Source organism: Polypterus senegalus, unplaced genomic scaffold (genome assembly GCF_016835505.1).
Source record: "Polypterus senegalus isolate Bchr_013 unplaced genomic scaffold, ASM1683550v1 scaffold_3705, whole genome shotgun sequence".
NCBI lineage: Eukaryota > Metazoa > Chordata > Cladistia > Polypteriformes > Polypteridae > Polypterus > Polypterus senegalus.
The window spans coordinates 4,518-29,883 of NW_024377480.1; the positions used below are offsets into that span (position 1 = coordinate 4,518).

Below are 25,366 nucleotides of genomic sequence, written 5' to 3' on the forward strand. Positions count from 1 at the left end.
GGGAGCTGCAGGGAGGACTGAAGAATCATTTGTGCCCTATAACCCGGAAGTGCGTCACTGGAAGAGTGACAACTGGAGTGACGGCTTCAGGGTGAGAAGAAGGACTTGTACCTGACCCGGAAGTGATAGAGAGTCACATGGACTGGGGACTGGGAACACTTCCAAGTCAGGGTATATAAAAGGACTATGGGAGCTCACAGACGACAAGCTGAGCTGAGTGGAAGGGTGGCAACGCATCTGGGAGTGGAGGATTGTATTTGTGATTAGTGATTGTATTTATATGAGTATAGTGGAGGAGAGGGTGCTTTGTGCACTGTGGCATTTAAATAAAGTCGATTATTGGACTTTTACCTGGTGTCTGGAGTCTTGGACAGGGGTTCAATGGAGCGATACAGCCCTAATCTGTCACAATATATGTATGTGTGTGTATATATATATGTGGTTTATATGTATGTATGTGTGTATATATATATATATATATACTGTATATGTATGTGTATGTATATGTATGTGTATGTATATGTATGTGTGTATATGTATGTACAGTATATGTTTATATGTGTGTGTGTGTATACATATACTGTATATATGACGGTAACACTCATAACAGTGACAAAACAATTACATTAACAATCATGTCACGTTATTATTAAAATGTTTCCTTTTCTTTTTCATTACTTCTTTAACACACTACTTCTCCGCTGCGAAGCGCGGGTATTTTGTTAGTGATTAATAAATCTGAGAATCAAAAGCTTCTAAGAATGTTATATTCCTCCATTATGGAAGGAGTGTCTAAAGTAGCCGACCTGCCAGCCTCCAGACAGTTAACCATAAAACAGAGAAACAGCTGCTGAAATCTGAGATGGAGAGTGCAGTCCTGAGCAAACTCGGGTCTACACGTGACACAGACGTAGGCTTAGTGGTCACGGCTGATTCAGTTGAGGTGGGAGTGAAGCCTGAAAGCGGAGCCCCTTGGAAAATTCAGTATCCACTAAAACCAGAGGTCAAGGGAGGAATTTACAGCAAATAACAGGCTGATTGCAGCAGGAGTGCTAAGAGAGACACCAAGCATTTGTAACACACCCTTCTGAAAGCTGATGGATCAAAATGGAGGTTAGTGCAGGACTAAGAGCAGTCAATGAAGTAGTGCAGGATCGGCCAGCAGATGTCTCTAACCCCACACGCTGCTCACAAATGTTCCAGAGACTGCAAGATATTTTTCAGTCATTGAGCCGTGTGCAGCTTATTCCAGCGTTCTGTTAGTTGAGGCAAATCAGCCACTGGTCACCTTTACATACAGAAAGGCTTTAAACATTCATGGCACATCTTCAGCCGAGTTCTTCAAACTGACCTGGGAGATTTAGTTTTAGACAGCACATCAATCCAGCAGGCTATGTGATGGTCTATTGTTCTGCTCATTAACACTAAACCAGTGCCATGCAGATTCTATTAAAGTGTTTGAGAAACTGTCAAAGGGGGGTCACAGGGTCTCAAAAGCAAAACTTTAATATTGTGAGCCTGAGGATGAGGATCAGCAGAGCAACGGCTCCGTCACAGCTGGAGGGAATAAGTGAGGTACCTCAGGCAATGACAGTGGGACAGATGGGGACATTTTGAGGAGACTTTCATGTACTGACTTTAACTTATACTGGATTCTGGAATACATTTTAAAATCAACTCCTCTGAGAAACACAATGAAGGCTGCAGGGTTACAAAATGTGAAAAATCATTTGAATTGGACAATTGCTGCTAATGTGCCATTTATCTTTATTAAGTAGGAGCTGCAAACAGCTGCTTTTCTGAAAAGTATAAAATAATAATGTCTTAACATGTGATAAACTGAAAGATAATATAATGAACCAGAGAGTTAAAGGATGTGTTAATGTGTTAAATAGTAATAATACTGAGGTGAGTTTGAGTGTGTTAAATACAGTTTGGTTATTATGTGTGTGTATGTGTTAAAGAGATCCCTGTGCAGGCATGTAAAACAAGCATAACTGTGTCAACACAAGTGCTGATGTTTGAGAGGATGAGGCGATTGATAAAATGTGTGCAACAATGGAAGTATATTTGTTTGTTTAAATTGTTTAAATTAAAGGAGCTCTTCATTCTAAATTAAAGAGATGAATAGGTTGTGTAAAGGTCTACAGATTAGACATGACACTGAATGAGCACCACATTCCTTTAAGTACTGGCCAGGCTCAAATGGAGAGAGGATTTTTAATAAATAAATAAATCTTCTTCTTCTTCTTTTGGCTGCTCTCGTTAGGGGTCACCACAGCGGATCATCATCTTCCATATCGTCCTGTCCTCGTCATCTTGTTCTGTGACACCCACCACCTGCATGTCCTCTCTCACCACATCCATAAACCTTCTCTTAGGCCTTCCTCTTCTCCTCTTCCCTGGCAGCTCTATTGTTAGCACCCTTCTCCCAATATACTCAGCATCTCTCCTCCACACATGTCCAAACCAACGCAATCTCGCCTCTCTGACTTTGTCTCCCAACTGTCCAACTTGAGCCGACCCTCTAATGTCCTCATTTCTAATCCTATCCATCCTTGTCACAGCCAATACAAATCTTAGTATCTTAACTCTGCCACCTCCAGCTCTGTCTCCTGTGCCACTGTCTCCTACCCATATAACATACTGTAGCTGGTCTCACTACCGTCCTGTAGACCTTCCCGTTCACTCTTGCTGATACCTGTCTGTCACAAATCACTCCTGACACTCTTCTCCACCCTGCCTGCACTCTCTTCTTCACCTTTCTTCCACAAACCCCATTACTCTGTACTGTTGGTCACAAGTATTTAAACTCATCCATCTTCGCCAACTCTACTCCCTCATCCTCACCATTTCACTGACCTCCCTCTCATTTACACACATGTATTCTGTCTTGTTCCTATTGACCTTCACTCGTCTCTAGAGCAGATCTCCACCTGTCCAGAGTCTCCTCAACATGCTCCCTACTATCACTACAGATCACATTATCATCAGCAAACATCACAGTCCATGGGGACTCCTGTCTAATCTCGTCTGTCAACCTGTCCATCACCATTGTAAATAAGAAAGGGCTCAGAGCCGACCCCTGATGTAATCCCACCCCCACCTTGAATGCATCTGTCACTCCTACCACAGTCCTCACCATTGTCACACTTCCCTCGTACATATCCTGTACAACTTTTACTTACTTCTCTGCCACTCCCAACTTCCTCATACAATACCACAGCTCCTCTCAGTCACCCTGTCATTTGCTTTCTCCAGGTCCACAAAGACGCAATGCAACTCTTTCTGGCCTTCTCTAAACTTCTCCATCAACACCCTCAGAGCACACATCACATCTTTGGTGCTCTTTCTTGGCATGAAACCACACTGCTGCTCACTAATCATCACCTCACTTCTTAACTGAGCTTCCATTACTCTTTCCCATAACTTCATGCTATGGCACATCAGTTTTATCCCCCTGTAGTTACTGCAGTCCTGCACATCCCCCTTATTCTGCAATAAGATGCTGCAGATGCTCTACCAGATGGTTGTGGTGTGCTGGTGAGGCAGCATAAAGAAGAAGGACATCTCATGCCTGGACAAATTGGTGAGGAAGGCAGTCTCTATTGTAGGAATGAAGCTGGACAGCTTAACATCTGTAGCAGAGCGACGGATGCTAAGCAAACTCCTGTCAATCATGAAGAATCCACTGCATCCACTGAACAGGATCATCTCCAGACAGAGCAGCAGCTTCAGTGACAGACTGCTGTCACCGTCCTGCTCCACTGGCAGACTGAGGAAACCCCACACTATGCGACTCTTCAATTCCACCCAGAGGAGTAAATGCTAACATTACTCAAAGTTATTGTCTGTTTTTACATGCAGTTTTATTACTCTTTCATTTATTTATTTTTTGTATCAGTATACTGCTGCTGGATTATGTGAATTTCCCCTTGGGATTAATAAAGTATCTATCTATCTATCTATCTATCTATCTATCTATCTATCTATCTATCTATCTATCTATCTATCTATCTATCTATCTATCTATCTATCTATCTATTCTTAAACATCAGCACCAGTACTGATATAGTTAAGCTGCTCGATCTTACTTGTACGAATACTCTGGATCTGGTCGCACACTTAAAGTAAAGGAGAGCCGAGGTAAAGGTCAGTGTTCAGCCCTGGATAAATGACACCAACAACAACAACAACAACATTTATTTATATAGCACATTTTCATACAAACAGTAGCTCAAAGTGCTTTACATATTAAAGAATAGAAAAATGAAAGACATAATTATAAAAAATAAATCAACATTAACATCGAATAAGAGTAAGGTTCAATGGCCAGGGGACAGAAAAACAAAAAACTCCAGACGGCTGGAGAAAAATAAAATCTGTAGGGATTCCAGACCATGATACCGCCCAGTCCCTCTGGGCATTCTACCTAACATAAATGAAACAGTCCTCTTTGGATTTAGGGTTCTCACGGAAGGGCTTGATGATGATGATGGTCACGTAGACTTCTTCCTTTTAATCCGTCCATCATTGTTGGAGCATCATGAAGCTTTGAGTAGGTGGAGGTGGCGCAGGCCACCACCACAAAGAAACCGGAAAAAGAAACAGAAAAGAGAGTAGGGGTCAGTACCGATTTTAGAGCCACCATGAATAGTTGTTATGATGAATTGAACATACAGAGTATCAGGATTAAGTTAAATTAATTAAAATGAAGTTATAAAAGGCCATGTTAAAGTAATGTGTTTTCAGCAGTGTTTTAAAGTGCTCTACTGTATCAGCCTGGCGAATTCCTATTGGCAGGCTATTCCAGATTTTAGGTGCATAACAGCAGAAGGCCGCCTCACCACTTCTTTTAAGTTTTGTTCTTGGAATTCTAAGGAGACACTCATTTGAGGATCTGAGGTTACGATTTGGAATATAAGGTGTCAGACATTCCATATATAAGATGGGGCGAGATTATTTAAGGCTTTATAAACCATAAGCAGAATTTTAAAGTCAATTCTGAATGACACAGGTAACCAGTGTAGTGACATAAAACTGGTGTGATGTGTTCTGATTTTCTTTTCCTAGTTAGGATTCTAGCAGCTGCATTCTGCACTAGTTGCAAACGATTTATATCTTTTTGGGTAGTCCTGAGAGGAGTGCATTACAGTAATCTAGTCGACTGAAAACAAACGCGTGAACTAATTTCTCAGCATCTTTCAGTGATATAAGAGGTCTAACTTTACTTATGTTTCTTAAGTGAAAAATGCTGTCCTAATGATCTGATTAATATGTGATTTAAAATTCAGATTACAGTCAACAATCACCCCTAAGCTTTTTACCTCCGTCTTGACTTTTAATCCTAATGTATCCAGTTTATTTCTAATAGCCTCATTGTATCCATTATTGCTGATCACTAAAATTTCAGTTTTCTCTTTATTTAACTTGAGAAAATTACTATTCATCCATTCTGAGATACTAGTCAGACATTGTGTTAGTGAATCAATAGAATCGGGTCATCAGGTGCTATTGATAAGTACAGCTGTGTGTCATCAGCATAGCTGTGGTAGCTCACGTTGTGCCCTGAGATAATCTGACCTAACGGAAGCATGTAGATTGAGAATAACAGCGGACCCAGGATAGAGCCTTGTGGAACACCATATTGGATATCATGTGTCTTGAGTTGTAATTCCCACAACTAACAAAATATTTTCTCCCTGTCAGGTAGGATTCAAACCAATTTAAGACACTGCCAGAGAGGCCCACCCATTGACTAAGGCGATTTCTAAGAATGTTGTGATCAATGGTGTCAAATGCAGCACTCAGATCTAAGAGGATGAGAACAGATAAATGGCCTCTGTCTGCATTTACCCGCAAGTCATTTACTACTTTAACGAGTGCAGTTTCTGTGCTGTGATTTGTTCTAAAACCTGACTGAAATTTATCAAGAATAGCATGTTTATTTAGGTGGTCATTTAACTGCATAATGACTGCCTTCTCTAGAACTTTACTTAAGAAGGCAGGTTAGAGATGGGTCTAAAATTTTCAAGAGCAGGGGTCAAGATTATGTTTCTTAAGTAGGGGTTTAACTACAGCAGTCTTAAGACAGTCTGGGAAGACCCCAGTATCTAGTGACGAATTTACTATGTCAGAACATTATCAATTAGCACGCCTGATACTTCTTTGAAAAACCTTGTTGGTATCGGGTCAAGGACAGGTGGAGGGTTTTAATTGAGATATTATTTTTGTAAATCAGGTAAATCTATCCTAGTGAAAGAGTTTAATTTGTTTATAACAGGATGTTGGGGTTTAGGGGATCCTTAGTGTTGGGGAGATATACTATGTTATTTCTAATATCATTAATTTTTGATTGAAAATACAGCGACAGCCTCACAGGTTTCACTGGAAGCACTTAGGAGGCATTCCTTTGAGCTACCTGGGTTTAGTAGGCGATCAATTGTTGAAAATAAGACTCTGGGATTACTAGCATTGTTATTTATAATCTTGAGAAATAGCAGCGTCTCTCAAGACGGACAGTGTTATTGTATTCTGTTATTTTGACTTTTAATATTTCATGGTGGATAGTAAGTTTAGTCTTCCTCCATTGACGCTCAGCTCTACGGCATGTTCTCTTTAAATCAGACACTCTTTGGGTCTTCCATGGTATAACAATGCTAGAAGATTTTTTCACTGTCTTTTCAGGTGCAACTATGTCAACAGCAGCTCTCACTTTAGAATTAAATCTTTCCACCTTACTATTTACATTGTCCTCGCTATTATAGCTGGCACTATAAACGGACTGATTGCTTAAAATGTTTGTAAGTTTTAAAGCTGCTGCGAATCAAAGAAGCGTTTTTAACAATATGCTTCTCATGAGTGTTTTTATCATTATTTCTATATTAAAAGTAGAAGAAAATGGTCTGATAGACCAATATCAATGATCTGTTTTATATCAACTTTCAGTCCTTTAGTAATCACTAAGTCTAATGTATGACCTGCTTTATGTGTAGGCTGATTTATGAGTTGTCTCAAATCAAAAGAATCCAGGAGGTTCATAAATTCTTTTACTTTTAGATCACACTGATTATCTATATGAAAATTAAAGTCGCCAACTATTAGGAGTGTGTCATAGTTAGTAATTAAAATTGACATTAAGTCAGAGAATTCCTCAAAAACGACGCGTTATATTTAGGAGGTCTATACACGGATAGTACTAGAACTTGAGAATCTCCATGAATAACAACGGCGAGATACTCAAAGGACTTGAACTTACCAAAACTGACATCTTTACATTTTAATCGCTCGAGTAAATGTTAGCCAATCCGCCCCTTTTCCCTGGCGGTTTGCATGAGTAAAACTGTAATCCGGAGGTGCAGATTCGATTAAAACTGCCGTGGCATCTGAACAAGCCATGTTTCATTTAGTGCAATAAGATCTATTTTTATCACTAATAAGATCGTTGATAAAAAACGTTTTGTTAGTTAAAGCTCTAACATTTAATAGTGCCATATTTAATGTTTCGGAGGTGCAGAGATGAGTACTATATGCGTTATTGTTATTTGGAATAGGAACTAAATTATTATTATTAGCGCTCTGTGTATTTTTGTTTAATCTGTGATCTGTTTTATAGTTTTAATACATTGTTCCTCTAAAATAGTGATTTTAATTAGATTATTGGAGTTTATGCCGTATTTCCTAGGTTTTCTACGTGCATTGAGATTGCTTATTACAGTATTAATGGTGTGAACTTTAACGGAAGACTCTATTAAACATTCATCATGTCCTGGCACAGCAGTATTATTTCGGAAGGGGTTAAGAGCAGAGATAGATAGTCAAGAAAACGAATTACCTTCGATATGTTTTCGGAGAGGACCCGGCGCGAAACTGTTCGGATGCAGGCCATCACGCTTGAAGAGACGCGCCTTTCCAAAAGAGATTCCAATTGTTGATGAAGCCGACATCCTTCTTCTTGCAGAAACCCTGTAGCCAGTTGTTCAACCCTAGCAGACGACTGTAGTACTCGTTGGATCGTCTGACGAGAGGTAGTGGACCAAACGAAGATCTTTGCCGATGGGGTCCTCTCCTTCGTGTCTCTAATCAAAGCTGCGAAGTCAGCCTTCAGGATTTCTGATTGTCGGTGCCTTATATCGTTTACGCCGGCATGCAAGACGATTGATCCAACTGCCCTCTCCTTGTGTTTCTCGTAGACTGCTGGCGCACGTTTCATTACATCTCGGACACGAGCACCGGGAAAACAAGAAACAAACGATTTTGCATTAGGGCATGCGACATTAAGGTTTCTAACGATGGAATCACCTACCACTAATACATCACCAGGTGCTGAAGGCGAAATGGGGACGCGGAGAGGGTCAAACCGGTTCTGAGATAAAATGCTCGCCTGTGCCGATGGAGGTGCTCTGGCCTTGAACCCCCGCCTGCATAGCTGAAATCCACCGAGGTCAGCAGCGCGTCGCTCCTGAGACGCTGGGTGAGGTCGGCACAACGCTGGGTTGATGTTTCACGGTTCCAGATGGCAAGGACGGTTTATCCAACAGCCGGGCCTTCAGATTTCTCAGGTATTTCCGTCGGGACAGGAGTTTCTGAATCTTTTCATCAAGTGCTTGGAGTTCCTCAATTACGATTTCAACGCGAAGTTACCCCACTGTCGGCCATTTTCTACTTCGTGCCCTAGGAGAAATGAGAGAGAGAGAGAGAGAGAGAGGTCAGATAGAAGTACAGGCAGGCTGAATGGAGATGGAAAAAGGACAAACTGCAGATATCTTATGAAATTCTCAGAACTCGCTGGAAGTCCCATCAAGAGGCTGTGAGATCAGCAAAATCACATTTTTTTATCGTGTTTAATTGCGAATGCTGCCTCGAGACTCTGGGTGCTGTTTAGCACCATTAACACTCTTTTAAACCCACCTGTCAGCGGCTTGACTGTGAGTATGCCTGAGACCTGTGAGCTTTTTCTCAACTATTTTATAATTAAAATCCAAGCCATTCATTCTAACATTACTCTTACATTTGTTGACTACTGTGGGATGACAGCAGCCCCTCTAAGGACAGTGCACAGCCAGTTTATTTCTTTTCAACCTGCTGACTAATCCTGCATATGAAATCTTCCAATTATCTGCTAGATATCTTACCCTCATGCCTATTTAAAGATACTTTTAGAGTGTTTAGTCCAATTGTGTTAGCTGTTATAAACAACAATCTAACATCTGGTATGTATAATGCCAGACAACTTTAAACATGCAATTGTTGAGCATTTGCTGAAGACGCCCACACTTGATCCTACAGCTCTTTCAAACTACAGGCCTATTTCTAAGCTCTCATTTCTGTCCAAAATTATGGAGAAAGTGGTTTCTTTGCAGGTAATTTCATATCTGGAGGATAACAATGTGTATAATGTGTTTCAGTCAGGTGTTAAAAAACTTCATAGTACTGAATCGGCTCTGCTGAAGGTAACAAATGATATTCTATTAACTTTGGACTCTGGCTCTTCTGCAATATTAGTCTTACAGGATCTCAGTGTGGCATTTGACTCAGTGGACTACGGGGTTCTGGTAAAATGGCTTGAAAATGAAGTGGCCATTCAAGTCTGTGAACTTAAAGGGTTCGTGTCCGACCTGAAAGGCAGAACTATGTCTGTTAACACAGATGAGAGTTTCTCTCAGCCATCTCCCCTCACACGAGGCATCCCTCAAGGTTCTGTCCCGGCTCCCCTTCTTTTTTCCCTTCATCTGCTCCCCTTGAGGGCCATCTTTTACAAACACGACATCGCGTCTCATTCTTATGCTGATGATACGCAATTGTACCTCAAAGTTAGTCCTGACTTCACTTCATCTGTAAAAAAGCAGTTGAAATGCTTTGATAATATTAAATATTAGATGGCACAAAGTTTCTTGCAATTAAACGAAAATTAAACAGAGGTCATTATTTTTGGTCCTACCCCATCTGCAGTAGAAATCGGCATGCACTTACGATCTTTGGCAGCAATGATTAATAATGATGTTAGAAACCAGGTATCATATTTGAGTCATCACTAAGTTTGGAAAAACTAATCTCCACGGTAGTAAAGTCCAGTTTTTACCAACTGAGACAAATCTCTAAACTAAAATCCTTCTGTCACAGAAGGACTTGGAAACAGTCATTCATGCTTTAATGACATCTCAGCTGGATTATTGTAATTCCTTATATGTGGGTCTGCCCAAATCTGCTCTGTCGCGCCTTCAGCTGGTTCAAAACACTGCAGCGAGATTCTTAATTAGGTCAAGAAAAAAGGATCACATCTCCGCCATTTTAGCCTCTGTCTCCAGTGGCTACCAGTGAGGCATCACATTGAGTTTAAAATCTTGTTAATTTTTAAAGCCTTGCATGGTCTCGCTGGCTCCAAAATACATCTGTGATCTCCTTCACCCCGTGTGCCACCAAGAGCACTGAGGTCATCTGAACGACTGCTCCTTGTAGTGCTGAGATCTCAGCTGACGTCGAGGGGAGATAGAGCTTTTTAAGTTGTTGCTCCACGGCTTTGGAAAGACTTGCCTCTGCAAATCAGGTCTTCATCCTCTATGAGGTTTTTAAAAGTCGGCTTAAGACCTGCTTGTTTTCTTCTCTTTCATTGTGTATGATGGGATTGTGGTGGATGTACAATTGGTTGTTTTATTAATCTGCTTTTTTATGATTGTTTGTATTGTGTTTATTTTAATGCTTTTTTGTACAGCACTTTGGCGCAACCTCTGTTGTTTGAAATGTGGTTTTATAAATAAATAATCTAATCCAATCAGTACACTTCTCCACTCCTCAGGCATCCTCTCACTTTCCAAGATTCCATTAAACAATCTGCTTAAAAACTCCACTGCCATCTCTCCTAAACACCTCCATGCTTCCATAGGTATGTCATCTGGACCAACGGCCTTTCCATTCTTCATCCAGGCCCCAGTCAGCTCGGATGGGCTACAACACTTCCAGCATCATCACACTGAGCACTGGAGCACCGCAGGGCTGTGTGCTTAGTCCATTGCTCTTCACCCTGCTGACTCACGACTGCAAAGCCACGCACAACACCAATCACATCATCAAGTTTGCGGATGATACGATGGTGCTGGGACTGATAAGCAGAGATGATGAAAGAGCATACAGAGATGAGGTGAAATGGCTGACCGCATGGTGTGAAGACAACAATCTATCTCTCAATGTCGACAAGACAAAAGAGATAATCGTGGACTTCAGAAAATCACGTCCTGCCCACATCCCGCTCAGCATCAACGGTTTAGATGTGGAGATTGTTAGGAATACCAAGTTCCTCGGTGTGCACTTAACGGAGGAACTTAAGTGGACACATAACACCTCATCACTAATCAAGAAAGTCCAGCAGAGACTACACTTCCTAAGGCGGCTGAAGCGAGCACGTCTTCCCCCTTCCATCCTCATCATGTTCTACAGAGGCATCATTGAGAGTGTCCTGACCAGCTGCATCACTGTCTGGTATGGCAACTGCAACATATTCAAACACAAGCGCCTGCAAAGGATAGTGAAGACAGCAGAGAACATTATTGGGGTGCCTCACCCTTCACTACAGGACATATTTTACAAATGCAGTGTCCGCAAGGCCTGCAGCATTGTGTAGGACCTCTTAAACCCCTCACATGGACTTTTCACACTTCTGCCATCCAAGAGAAGATACTGCAGCATCAAAGCCAAATCTGCGAGGCTGCAGGAGAGTTTTTTACCCCAAAGCTGTCAGACTCCTTAACACCAGGCTGCCCCCTGGGACCTTCCACACGGGCTCATCCACCACTAAAAACAGAACTTTTATACATGAAAACCACTATCCTGCTAAGATGAGTGTGCATGTAGAAAAGAACTGAAAATCTCATACTGACCTCTAAGGATTTTGACACTCTTGATATCCTTATGCTATGAAACATTCTGACCTGTCATTGTTTACACACGTCTTAAACAACTATTATCATACACTGATCATTTCTGTATTATCTATATCTATTATTTATTTATTTATTTATTTATTTATTTATTTATTTATTTATTTATTATATTACATATCTTACACATCAATATTGCTGCTACTTGTTTGTCCTATCTTTGCACAATGTCTTGTCTTGTTTGCGTTTTAATTTAAAATTTTAAAATTTTTATTCTTTTTTTAATTTACTATTTGCACATCATATTGTTACACTGTGGACCCTGAGCTTCGCAATTTCGTCTATCTGTATACTTGTATATGGTTGAGATGACAATAAAGTTCACTTTGACTTCCTCCTTGCTAATCCGTTGCACTTCCTGATTCACTATCTCCACATCATCCAACCTCTTCTCTCTCTCGCTCTCTTCAATCATCAGCCTCTCAAAGTACTCTTTCCATCTGCTCAACACACTCTCCTCACTTGTGAGTATGTTTCCATCTTTATCCTTTATCACCTTAACCTGCTGCTCACCTTTTCCAGCTCTGTTCCTCTGTGTAGCCCACTGGTTCTTTTCTCCCTAGTTAGTGTCCAACTCTCATACAACTCATCATACGCCTTTTCTTTAGCCTTCGCCACCTCTCTCTTCACCTTGTGCCTTATCTCCTTGTACTCTTGTCTATTTTCTGCATCTCTCTGACTATCCCACTTCTTCTTCACCATCCTCTTCGTCTGTATACTCTCCTGTACTTCCTCATTCCACCACCAGTTTCCTTTTCCTCCCTCCTCTTTCCAGATGTCACACCAAGCACCCTTCTTGCTGTCACCTTTACTACGTCTGCTGTAGTTTCCCAGTTGTCTGGTAATTCTAAACTGCCACCCAGTGCCTGTCTCACCTCCTCCCTAAATTCAACTTTGCAGTCTTCCTTTTTCTACTTCCTCCATTTGATCCTTGGCTCTGCCCTTACTCTCATCCTCTACTTGATCTCCAACATCATCCTAGAGACCACCATCCTATGCTGCTTAACTTCACTTTCCCCCTGCCACCACTTTGCAGTCTTCAATCTCCTTCAGATCAACTCTTCTGCATAGGGTGTAATCTATCCGTGTGCATCTTCCTCCACTCTTGCACATCACCCTATGCTCCTCTCTCATCTTAAAATACATATTTACCACAGCCATGCCCATCCTTTTCACAAAATCCACTATCTTCTTACCTTCTTCATTCCTCTCCTTGACACAATACCTACCCATCACCTCCTCGTCTCCACTGTTCACTTCACCAACATGCCCATTGAAATCCGCTCCAATCACCACTTTCTGTCACTTGGGTACACTGTTCATCACTTTATCCAACTCACTCCACAAATCTTCTTTCTCAGCCATTGCACACCCAACTTGTGGGGCATATGCACTAACAACATTCATCATCACACCTCTAATTTTCAGCTTCATAATCATCACTCTCTCTAACACTCTTTTCACCTCCAAAACACTCTTGACATGCTGTTCCTTCAGAATAACTCCTACCACATTTCTCCTCCCATCCACACCATGATAGAATAATTTGAATCCACCTCTGATCCACCTGGCCTTACTCCCCTTCCATTTAGTCTCTTCACGCACAGTATATCAACCTTCCTTCTCTCCATCATATCTGCTCCCCTTACCAGTCATACTGCCAACATTCAAAGTTCCTAGCCTCAGTTCATTGATGATCATTGGTGTATGTGTGTGTGTGTGTGTGCCCTGTGGTGCGCTGGTGCCATGCCCAGGGATTTGTTCCTGCCTTGCACCCTGTGCTGGCTGGGATTGTTTCCAGCAGACCACCGTTACCCTGTGTTATAATATAGCGGGTTAGACAATGGATGGATGGATGAATAAATAAAATACAAAAATAAATAAATAATTAAATAAATAAAAGGGTAAAATTAACTGGAAGGAGACCTTCTTTAACACTAGAATTACCAGAGCCTACGAAAAAACTCGTAATTCCGTCCCACCTTAAACTGCTTCTTAAATCCCTTCACACCTCTCCGCCAGCGCCCTTTGTCTTCTAAAAGAGCTGATAAAGAGAAGCTCGGAGCAGCCGGCTATTCCATCCCCCCACCAATTTAGAACGTGAACGAACTTCTCTCAGCTCATGCCTTGATTGAGTATCTGGGAGTGAAGTGGAGTTTTAGAGTGGAAATAATAGATCGTTGTTTGGAACACACGCATTTCATGTCTGTTCCGTTTCTACAGTAATCTGTGTCAACACATTGTTAAAACAGAAACGTTTGTTATATTCTAGTAGTAGATGACAAAATGTAGGCATAAACTATATAATGTATGAAGCCTGAAGTCCAAATAGCAAAGAAACATTTTCACAAGAATAACACAATTGCACTTTTATTCAAACATATAACTGCAGAAACAAAAAGCCGCCTTAACATGCAACATTGACACCAGTTTACTGAAACTGACTCCGTGGCTCAATAGACTCTGACCCCGCTTGGGAATCCAGGGGTCGCTGGTTCGATCCTGCGCCCCTCTGTTTTGAGAAGTAAACTGCTCTTGTCTTACTGTTTTAGAATAAAAGCATACATTTGATTTCAGTCTGTAACAGCCGGTGCAGTTTATGATCCTTGTAAAGGTTAGCTTTTTTTATTCACTTTTCACTCTCTCAGTCGCGTTCAGAATCAATCCATACAACCCCATCTGACACGGCTGTTTTCACTAAAGACGCGCTCTAGCTCTGCAGTGTACCACGATGCATACTAACGCACAATCACCCCAGCCCCGGTTCTGACACACAAGCGCTGGCGAAGCTGCCTTCTTAGTATCTCACCGTCACTTGCTTTTCGTTTTATTGAGTGTTCCTGCCAGTCCCGCATGTTGCTGTATGCTTTTTCTTTTGTACTACAGGACATGCAGAGGAAAGAATGGTAAAGACCAGTAACTTCGGCGCTATATGCAATCATCAGACACTCCCCATCTGCCCGTGTCGTTCAAGCACAGGAACATATATTGGTGTAAAAGTATAACAAAAGTGCACTTTTATTCAAGTGCACTTTTTCCATCGCCTTTTCCTGTAAGAAGCAATGTACACACTTCTCTCTATCCAGCATACAGCAACATGCGGGACTGGCAGGAACACTCAATAAAACTGAATAAAAAGAAAATCAAGCGACGGTGAGATATGAAGAAGCTTCGCCAGCGTCTGTGTGTCAGAACGTGGGGCGTTAGTATGCATCGTGGTACAGCACAGAGCTATAGCGCGTCTGTATTCTGTTTCTTTTGTACTCCAGGGCATGCAGAGGAGAGAATAGTAAAGAGCAGTAACTTCGGCGCTATATGCAATCATCAGACACTCCCCATCTGCCCGTGTCGTTCAAGCACAGGAACATATATTGGTGTAAAAGTATAACAAAAGTGCACTTTTATTCAAGTGCACTTTTTCCATCGCCTTTTCCTGTAAGAAGCAATGTACACACTTCTCTCTATCCAGCATACAGCAACATGCGGGACTGGCAGGAACACTCAATAAAACTGAATAAAAAGAAAATCAAGTGACGGTGAGATATGAAGAAGCTTCGCCAGCGTCTGTGTGTCAGAACCGGGTGGGGGGGCGTTAGTATGCATCGTGGTACAGCACAGAGCTATAGCGCGTCTGTATTCTGTTTCTTTTGTACTCCAGGGCACGCAGAGGAGAGAATAGTAAAGAGCAGTAAGTTCGGCGCTATATGCAATCATCAGACACTCCCCATCTGCCCGTTGTTTTGTTATACTTTTCAATACTTTTTATACTGCTCAAACGGGCATGCTCAAAAAATACACGTGTAATGCCACGAAAAGTGCACGCAGACACTTCATTTCAAAACAAAACAAGTGCACTTTTATTCAAAACTACCTGTATAACCGAAGAAAAAGAAAGCAAGTTACAGTAGGCGATTGATACGACATCTTGCATGGTGCAATGCTAAGAAGTGCAGATTTTCATTCCGTGCTATATAAAATCATCACATTCAAATATTAACAGTTCCCACACACCCAAGGACCGTCCTTCCTACATTCACGACACATGTACTTGTTGCCGTGTACACACCTTTCTGTGCTATGGTTTCTATTACACTGAATGAGCACCTGACACTGTACTTTCTTCCCTGGGGGAAGGTCCCGCATCAGAGAATTTCCAGTTCCTGCATAAATTCACACCCGCACTGACGCTGTTCGTTTTCAAATAATATTGCATTAGTGCGATTATATTTTCACATATATTGTCTCTTTCTTTCAGGTGTGTAATAGAAACCACAGCATAGAGAGAAGTGTGTACACTGCTTCTTACAGGAAAAGGCGATGGAAAAAGTGCACTTGAATAAAAGTGCACTTTTGTTATACTTTTACACCAATATATGTTCCTGTGCTTGAACGACACGGGCAGATGGGGAGTGTCTGATGATTGCATATAGCGCCGAAGTTACTGGTCTTTACCATTCTTTCCTCTGCATGTCCTGTAGTACAAAGAAAAAGCATACAGCAACATGCGGGGACTGGCAGGAACACTCAATAAAGCGAAAAGCAAGTGACGGTGAGATACTGAAGAAGGCAGCTTCGCCAGCGTTTGTGTGTCAGAACCGGGGTGATTGTGCGTTAGTATGCATCGTGGTACACTGCAGAGCTATAGCGTCTTTAGTGAAAACAGCCGTGTCAGATGGGGTTGTATGGATTGATTCTGAAGCGACTGAGAGAGTGAAAAGTGAATAAAAAAAAGCTAACCTTTACAAGGATCATAAACTGCACCGGCTGTTACAGACTGAAATCAAATGTATGTTTTTATTCTAAAACAGTAAGACTAAGAGCAGTTTACTTCTCAAAACAGAGGGGCAGGATCGAACCGCGACCCTTTGATTCCCAAGCGGGTGCTGAGTCTATTGAGCCACGGAGTCAGTTTCAGTAAACTGGTGTCAATGTCGCATGTTAAGGCGGCTTTTTGTTTCTGCAGTTATATGTTTGAATAAAAGTGCAATTGTGTTATTCTTGTGAAAATGTTTCTTTGCTATTTGGACTTCAGGCTTCATACATTATATAGTTTATGCCTACATTTTGTCATCTACTACTAGAATATAAAAAAGTTTCTGTTTTAACAATGTGTTGACACAGATTACTGTAGAAACGGAATAGACATGAAATGCGTGTGTTCCAAACAACGATCTATTATTTCCACTCTAAAACTCCACTTCACTCCCAGATACTCAATGAAGGCATGAGCTGAGAGAAGTTCGTTCACGTTCTAAATTGGTGGGGGGATGGAATAGCCGGCTTCTCTTTATCAGCACATTTAGAAGACAAAGGGCGCTGGCGGAGAGGTGTGAAGGGATTTAAGAAGCAGTTTAAGGTGGGACGGAATTACGAGTTTTTTCGTAGGCTCTGGTAATTCTAGTGTTAAAACAGTAAGGAGAGGAGACGACTGCAGATAATCAGTGGCTTCCAGTCCAGGTAGAGCTCCATAATAAGATATGGTAAAAAAAACAAAGGATAAGGGGAGTCAAGTAAAAGAAAATCAACAAGAACCATCTGGAATACGTCAGTGACAGACTGTGCAAGGAGGCTATGGGGAGGAGTAATCAGTGTTGTTTAACATAAATAAATTTAGAGCATTTTCTTACATTAAGATTCTGTAAATATTAACAGTAGTATATGTCAGGCACATACTGTCAAACTGTCAATCAAAAAGATGGATGACATTAAACCCTGACCCTTTGCTCTGATTGGTCGATGTGGATGTTGGCCCCGCCCCTCCATCTGATTGGTGTATATGAAGGATGACCTCGTCCCCTGGCGGTGGATTGGTGAATGACAGCCTGTCCCCACCCAGACTCCCGCCCCCCTTCACCTGCTTGGTTATGCTAAGTGTCAAGAGCTGTTTGATGGATGTGTGCCCCCTCCTTCACCCCACTCCTACCCCCAACCACCTGCTTGACCAAGGTAAGTGTCAAGAGCTGTTTGATGGATGATGCCTCTGCCTTGGCCCCCGGTCAGGCAGCACCTGATGGCTGGCCCCCCACTTCCCGGCCCCTTCTCCCAAGGACATATACAGACACGTTCCAGCCGGCCCAAGCGACATGAACGGTCATGAATGAATGACGCCTCTGCCTCAGCCCCTGGTCTGGCAATATCTGTTGGTTGGCCCCCCACTTCCCAGCCCCCCTCTCCTGAGGACATGCCCACACATGCTCCAGCCGCACCGTTCTACCTTATAGCTGTTCCTGCCTATATTGTGTTGGGTCAGACCCCTGTATTTAAATATCTATTATTTTAAAATATCTATCTAATCTTTGCTTTATCATTTGTAAACTGCTTTTTTTATCTAAGTCAAAGCGACCTTTTTTCATCTCACTGAAAATCTTCAAGTAGAAAGGTCCAAGCGTCCAGCCGCAGCGGTGAATCAGGTTTCCCACAGAAAGACAAGCATCCCCGCTTTTAGCAGCCCTGCTCTCTCTCTCTACACACAGAAATACAAGCTGACAGGCTCTGTGCGCCCTCGAGTACGAGCTGTTCAGGGTCTCTGCTCTGCGCAGTCACGAGCTGCCAGGTATCCCGCTGGATGACACCCTGCTGTTGTGCGCTCGCCTGAAAACAGCTGTGTGTGTAATCTACCACCCCAACCCTGCCCCTGCTCTCTGAGGAATTCATTGCAGTCCTTCTGGTGATAGAAAAGGCACTTTAAAGCTTTAAAACACCTTATCGCTATTTCAAGCACACAGAGGTCATTTTTCAACTTCATCCAAAAACAAGTTTCGCTCGCATGGCTTTGGGAATGATAGGGGGGGCCGATTCACACTTCAGCTGTGGGTTACTGTGTAAACTGGTGGCAGAAATATGATCACCATGCTGCTCTAGAATTCTTTGCGGGCCATCTGGGGATAGAGAAAGGCCTTTAAAAAAGTCTTTGGCAAGCCACGAATATGTTGGTTATTTTTTTAACTCTTTCCAAAGCACATAGCTCCCAGCATCTTCATGATCTTCTTAGAAAAATGATTTTCTTTATTTATGGATTGGGCTAAATTAAATATAATTAATGTTCATACAGACTATTCTCCAGGATCACGGTATGGCATATTTTTGATTATTATATGCGCCAAACGAGTATGTTTTAAAAAAACGGATGGCTGAATATCCTTACTATTCATTTTCCAAGTTGATTCTCTGGTAACTCCCTTTTTAAAAAAAATATGGCTGCTTAAAACGAGAGGGGCTGGGGCTTTAAATTTAAAAATTCTCATAGGTTACCATTAATTATTATGTTCAGGACCATCTCTCTGTGTGCAGGAGCGTGAGCGCGCTCGTGTGAGTGTACAACGATTAATGTACAAATTCATATGACTGAAGCAAACAATATTAGTTTTTTCAAACCGAAACAGGCTTTACAATCAAGTAGTTTTTGTCTTGGCATCTGAAAATTCAAACAGAGCCTCTTCCCTGAGAATATTCAGGAGTGGTTTAAAAGCGCAGGCATGTTGTTCATTAGCTCTGACACAGTAAGACATCAGTATTCTGAACTACGTACAGAAGGGCCCGCTTGTGAAATGCGTACTCTTTTGAAACGGACTCCCGCTGTAACCGGTTGTTTTCTATATGGCGCCACCTGTTTTTAAAAGTCTAAGATAACGAAACATTTTTGCTTTATAAACTCTCATTTGGACAGCCCGTTGGAGACACACACCAGGGGTGAACAGGGACCAGGAGATTTACTGCAACGAGGTTTTCAGTCATTTTTCTAAATGAAATGTAATTATTTTAATACAGACTAGTAGCCCCAAAGTCTGGATGATTTTTAGACGTAGAATCATGGGGTAAATTAATATTATAATAAGTTCCTGTATTTATGAGATTATATCTTAATACATAGGGGATCTGAGACCAGGCTGTCTGTTTTTATTTACGTCTTTAGAATTTAAAAAGTTTGTATCTAGACATTTTTCTGTGGTACCGATTTCTTTATCCGCTTTTTTCACAAAGGTAAGGTACTTGTCAATGTTGCACCCTAACATGGGTTGTTTTTCTGCAGTTATATTTTTGAATAAAAGTGCTGTGACAGATAGGGGGCGCTATTGTCCCCTTGAACCCTCAGACCACACGTCAGACACCAGATTAAAGTCCAAGAAATTAATTTAACATTTCTATAATATGCACAAAGCACCTCCACCTCCACCTCCACAATACTTCCAATAACAACAATAACAATCAATACAATTCTCAATCCTCCATTCCCAGACACTCCGACACCCTTCCTCCCAACTCAGCTCAACTTGCTGGGGTTTCCCACAGTCCTTTTATATCTCTTCACCCGGAAGTGCTTCTAACCCTCAGTCCATGTCATTTCCCTGCACTTCCGGGTCAGATGAAAACTCCTTCTTTTCTTCAGACCAGAAGTACTTCGTTCTTCCATTCTCGTGACTAGGGAGTACTTCCGGGCTATCTAGAAAATACGATTCCCTGTTCCTCCCTGCAGCGACCCCTGGCAGCCCCCATGGTATCCAGCAGGGCTGTGAAGTAAAACTCTAAGGTCCATGATGCCCTGCTGGAATTTGGGGCACCTCCATGTTGCAGGGAGGGCTCCATCTAGAGGCCGGCCATATATCACAGCGCATTTGTTCTGTTATATTTGTGCCTTTTGTGAAAGTGTTTCTTTGATATTTGGAATTCAGGCTTCACACATTATAAACTTCATGTCTACATTTTCTATTACCAAAACATGAAAAACATTTCTTTTTTAAGGATGTGTTTACATAGATCTTGTAAACACGGAACACACATAAAATGCATGTGTTCCAAATAACAATATAGTATTTATAAATGGTGTCATTTTGCTTAACTTCTCACTCTATACAACTGTAAGCAACTGACATGTAGGGAAACAGACTTGAGCTGAGAAAACTGTGCGGGGTGCTGCTTATCAACACATTTAAAGGACAAAAGACGCTGACAGAGAGGCACGAAGCGTTTTAAGGTGGGACAGATCTACGAGTTTTTTCATAGGCTTTGGTAATTCTAGTGTTAAGACAAGCAGCAAGCAGCCTACTATTCCATCCCCCCATTATCACAGAACATTCGAAAACTTCTCCCAGCTCGTGCCTTGTTTGATTATCTGGGAGTGAGTGAACTGCTGGAGTTTTAGAGTGGAAATAACAGATCGTTATTTGGAACACATGCATTTCATGTGTGCTCGGTTTCTACAGTAATCTGTGTAAACACATTATTAAATTTTTTTTAATATTTTAGTAATAAATGTTAAAAAATGTAGGCATAAACTATAGAATGTGTGAAGCCTGAAGTCCAAAGATCAAATAAACACTTTTACAAAAGTTTCAAGTACAATACAACAGCTTCTGCGGCGTAGCGCTAAGATTTCCTGACTTGTAATCACGAGTCCCTGGTTCAATCCCCAATGTCTCCTATATTTGCCATTTTTTCAGTAGTTAGCTGCTCTTATTTTTAATATTATACAGTATGCACATACATTTGGTTTGCGTCTGTAACAGACCATGTACATTAATAGTACTGTACTTGTAAAAGTTAACGTTCACTTTTTTCTCTCAGTTACGATCACGATACATACTATGCCCCCAAAATAAAAACATAGACGTATGTATATATGATATTTGGAATTATTCATTTTATGACCTTTTATGAGGTCAGTTCAGCGCTATATGCAATCATCAGATTCAAATGTTAACAGTTTACACACACGCAACGACAGTCCTTCCTACATTTACAACATGTGTACCTGCTGCAATGCACACACTTCTCTCTATGCTGTGGTTTCTATTACACACCTGAAGAAAAGAGACAATATATGTGACATTTTGAAGAAATCATTTTATGACCTGAATAGTACCAATCAGAAAACATCACTGAACTAATGCAATATTATTTGAAACTGAACAGCGTCAGATCGGGTGTGAATTTATGCTGGAACACACATGAAACGCATGTGTTCCAAATAACAGTCTATTATTTCCACTCTAAAATTCCAGCACTTCACTCCCAGATAATCAAACAAGGCACGAGCTGGGAGAAGTTTGTGAATGTTCTGCGATGATGGGGGGATGGAATAGCAGGCTGCTTGTCTTAATCGGCACATTTACAGGACAAAAGACGCTGACGGAGAGGTGCGAACGGATTTAAGGTGGTCCGGATTTACGAGTTTTCTCGTAGGCTCTGGTAATTCTAGTGTTAAGAAAGTCAAGTCTAAAAGACTGCTTTGGTGCTTCTCAATATCCCATAATGCACCAGTCACAGGACCCGCATCACTTTCAGCTCTTCAGTCACACCACACTCACGTAATGCTTTCTGCAGGCTTCTCTTTCACATCATAATCCTGGTCTGAGATATTAAAAAAGAAATAATGATAAATGCAACAAATTCACAGACTCACATTGTAAAAACTCCTCTCTGCTCTGAGGTTCAGGCTGTAGGGTGAAGATTGGAGCTTCACAGCCTAAAAATTAAAAGAAAATAGAAGAATGAAGAATGTGAAGAAGGGCTTTTATAATATTAAATGCTTAAACACATATTACAAATGCAATGCAGTTAAAATAACAGAAGACATGAAGATCAAGTTTGCACACAGAGCCCATTGGCATGTGGATGATGCAGTGAATTTAGACCTGAATTTTACTGGCCAACACCTTGACAAAGATCTTGTTTGTGGACTTGAACTTTCAACACCATCATCCCAGAGCTGCTAGATAAGAAACTCACCCAGTTCAACCTGCCCAGTCCAATCCGCCATTGGATCTCAGACTTGGTGACAGACAGTAAACAGTGCAGGTACAATTGGGCGCTCACGTCTGACTCATTAACTTCTCTGTTTCTGTCGATGGTACACCTGTCAAACCTGCTCCTGTTGTCAGAAATCTTTGAGCTACACGTTAGGTCTCTTTCCAAAATTTCACTCTATCATCTCGTCACTTTGCCGCCTCCATCCATTTCTGTCCTTTAATGATGCTCAGACTCTGCTTCATTGTTTCATAATGTCTCGTATTGATTACTGTAATTCCCTTTTCATCGGCCTCCCTGCAAAATCTTTACAGCAGCTACAGGACATTCAGAACTTCACAGCCACACAAAGTGTTTTGCTCACATCTCCCCTGTTCTCCTCCAGCATCACTGGTTACCGTATCTTCAAGGATTAAATTCACCTTCAAAGTACTACATAACCTCACTCCGCTCCTAGCTCTGTACACTCCTTGCCGCTCTCTCAGGTCCTCAAGCACCAGATTCTCCACCCTGGGAGGGCAGGCAGGTCCTTCAGTGTTATGGCCCTCAACTCTGGCACTCTCTGATGGGCTGCATCAGGAGTGGGCAGGAGGAGGAGTACAGGAAGCTAATCAAGGACTTTTTTAAATGGTGTGACTCAAACCACTTACACCTGAACACCAGCAAGACCAAGGAACTGGCAGTGGATTTTAGGATGCCCAAGCCCCTCATGGACCCGTGATCATCGGAGGTGACTGTGTGCAGAGGGTGCAGACCTATAAATACTTGGGAGTGCAGCTGGATGATAAATTGGACTGGACTGCCAATACTGATGCTCTGTGTAAGAAAGGTCTGAGCCGATTATACTTCCTTAGAAGGTTGGCGTCCTTCAACATCTGCAATAAGATGCTGCAGATGTTCTATCAGACGGTTGTGGTGAGTGCCCTCTTCTATGCAGTGGTATGCTGGGGAGGCAGCATAAAGAAAAGGGACGCCTCACACCTAGACAAACTTGTTAAGAAGGCAGGCTCTATTGTAGGCACGAAGCTGGACAGTTTAACATCTGTAGCAGAGCAGCGGGTGCTAAGCAAACTCCTGTCAATCATGGAGAATACACTGCATCCACTGAACAGTATCATCTCCAGACAGAGTAGCAGCTTCAGTGATAGATTTTGTCACTGTCCTGCTCCACTGACAGACTGTCAGTTCCACCCAGGGCAACGCTAACATTATTCAAAGTTATTGTCTGTTTCTGCATGCATTTTATTACTCTTTAAGTTATTTATTTATTTATTTTTTTGTATCAGTATACTGCTGCTGGATTATGTGAATTTCCCATTGGGATTAATAAAGTATCTATCTATCTATCTATCTATCTATCTATCTAATTGAATTCCTTTACTGTTATTGTATGGTACAATGAGATTCAATATACAAATTCTCCATAAACTTATTTTCCTATAAAATGATAAAATAACAATAATAATGATAATATGATAAACAATGAAGAATATACAAATGAAAGCATAAGTACAATACACATGTACATATAGTGCAGACAGTGCAAATGGTTCATAAAGTGACTCAGGTTGTGCAATATTACAACTGTAGTGTAAGTTTACAGTGAGGTGATTGTAATTCTAAGTACAAACAGTTCTACCAGGAGCACTAGATGGACTGATTGAGTGTGTTTAGAGCTCTTGGGATGAAGCTGTATCTGAACCGTGCATGAAAGGCTCTGAAGTTTTGCAGTATTGGAGCAGTTTAAATAGACTGTGCACATGGTTGAGGCAGCATGTGCTAAATGGTGTATCCCGATAATCCTCTTTTCGATCAGCTGTTGTAGAGCTGTGATTTCCCACTCAGATGGAGTGGGTTAAAAATACTCTGAGAGTATGCACTGAGAGTAACAACGCTAAAGCAGCTATGGTATTTGGAACAGTGTGGCCATTCCATGGACCATTATATGGTTACAGGTTGATTACAATCAGATGCCTTACACTAAAAAAATGATGTGCAGTTAATTTCAGTGTATTTAATAAAGAAAACTTGCAGTACACAAGGGATTGAGCTGGTGTGAGTTTGTGTGTGGCTTTCGGCAAGTTTAGTTATTATACATCGTGATGTGAGCATGGAAACAGGAATACACAACATTTTTGTACGTATGCACTCTTTATACATGAGGCTCCTGGTGCCTGACATTTGTGTCAGGGCATAATGTCATCCAGTGTCCACCAGAGGGCAGCAATGTCCAATGAACAGAAGTAACAAAAGCAAAACCAAGAGGAATGTATTGGCTAGCATGTCTGATGAACAGATGTTCTTACAACATGATCAAAACAGAAGGATCTATCATTAACCCTGTTATAAAAATGGGTGTTTCACTATGCTAATAAGAAAAAAAAAATACTTTGAATATTAAAGAATCTGTCCTATTATTTGTCATTCTGGTCCTCGTAATGGACTTTAACAATGAAGAAAACTGTACCTAGTGGACTCAATGTGATGATGTCCCACTGGCTGATCTTCTCCAGACTCTTTTTCAGGCATAACAGCTCCTTTCTCAGGTCCTCAGAAGAGAAATCAGCAGTGACAGTGAAGTTGAGTGAGTCTCCGTCAGCAGGAAGGACACGACAAGATGATAAAGTCTACATCAGTAGAGGATAAGGAGAAATACAAAGTAGCACAGATAAGAAGGACCTCCTCTTTAA

General features: G+C 41.4%; 1 long non-coding RNA gene across 1 annotated transcript; it reads right to left on the reverse strand.

Moving 5' to 3' along the window:
* Nucleotides 1-8,649: 8,649 nt before the first annotated feature.
* On the reverse strand, nt 8,650-25,301 carry LOC120519327. The gene is made up of 3 exons (XR_005631443.1): nt 25,144-25,301; nt 22,333-22,395; nt 8,650-8,673 (listed from the first exon to the last, which is right to left on the reverse strand). It is a non-coding gene; the product is annotated as an uncharacterized LOC120519327 (long non-coding RNA).
* Nucleotides 25,302-25,366: the final 65 nt, after the last annotated feature.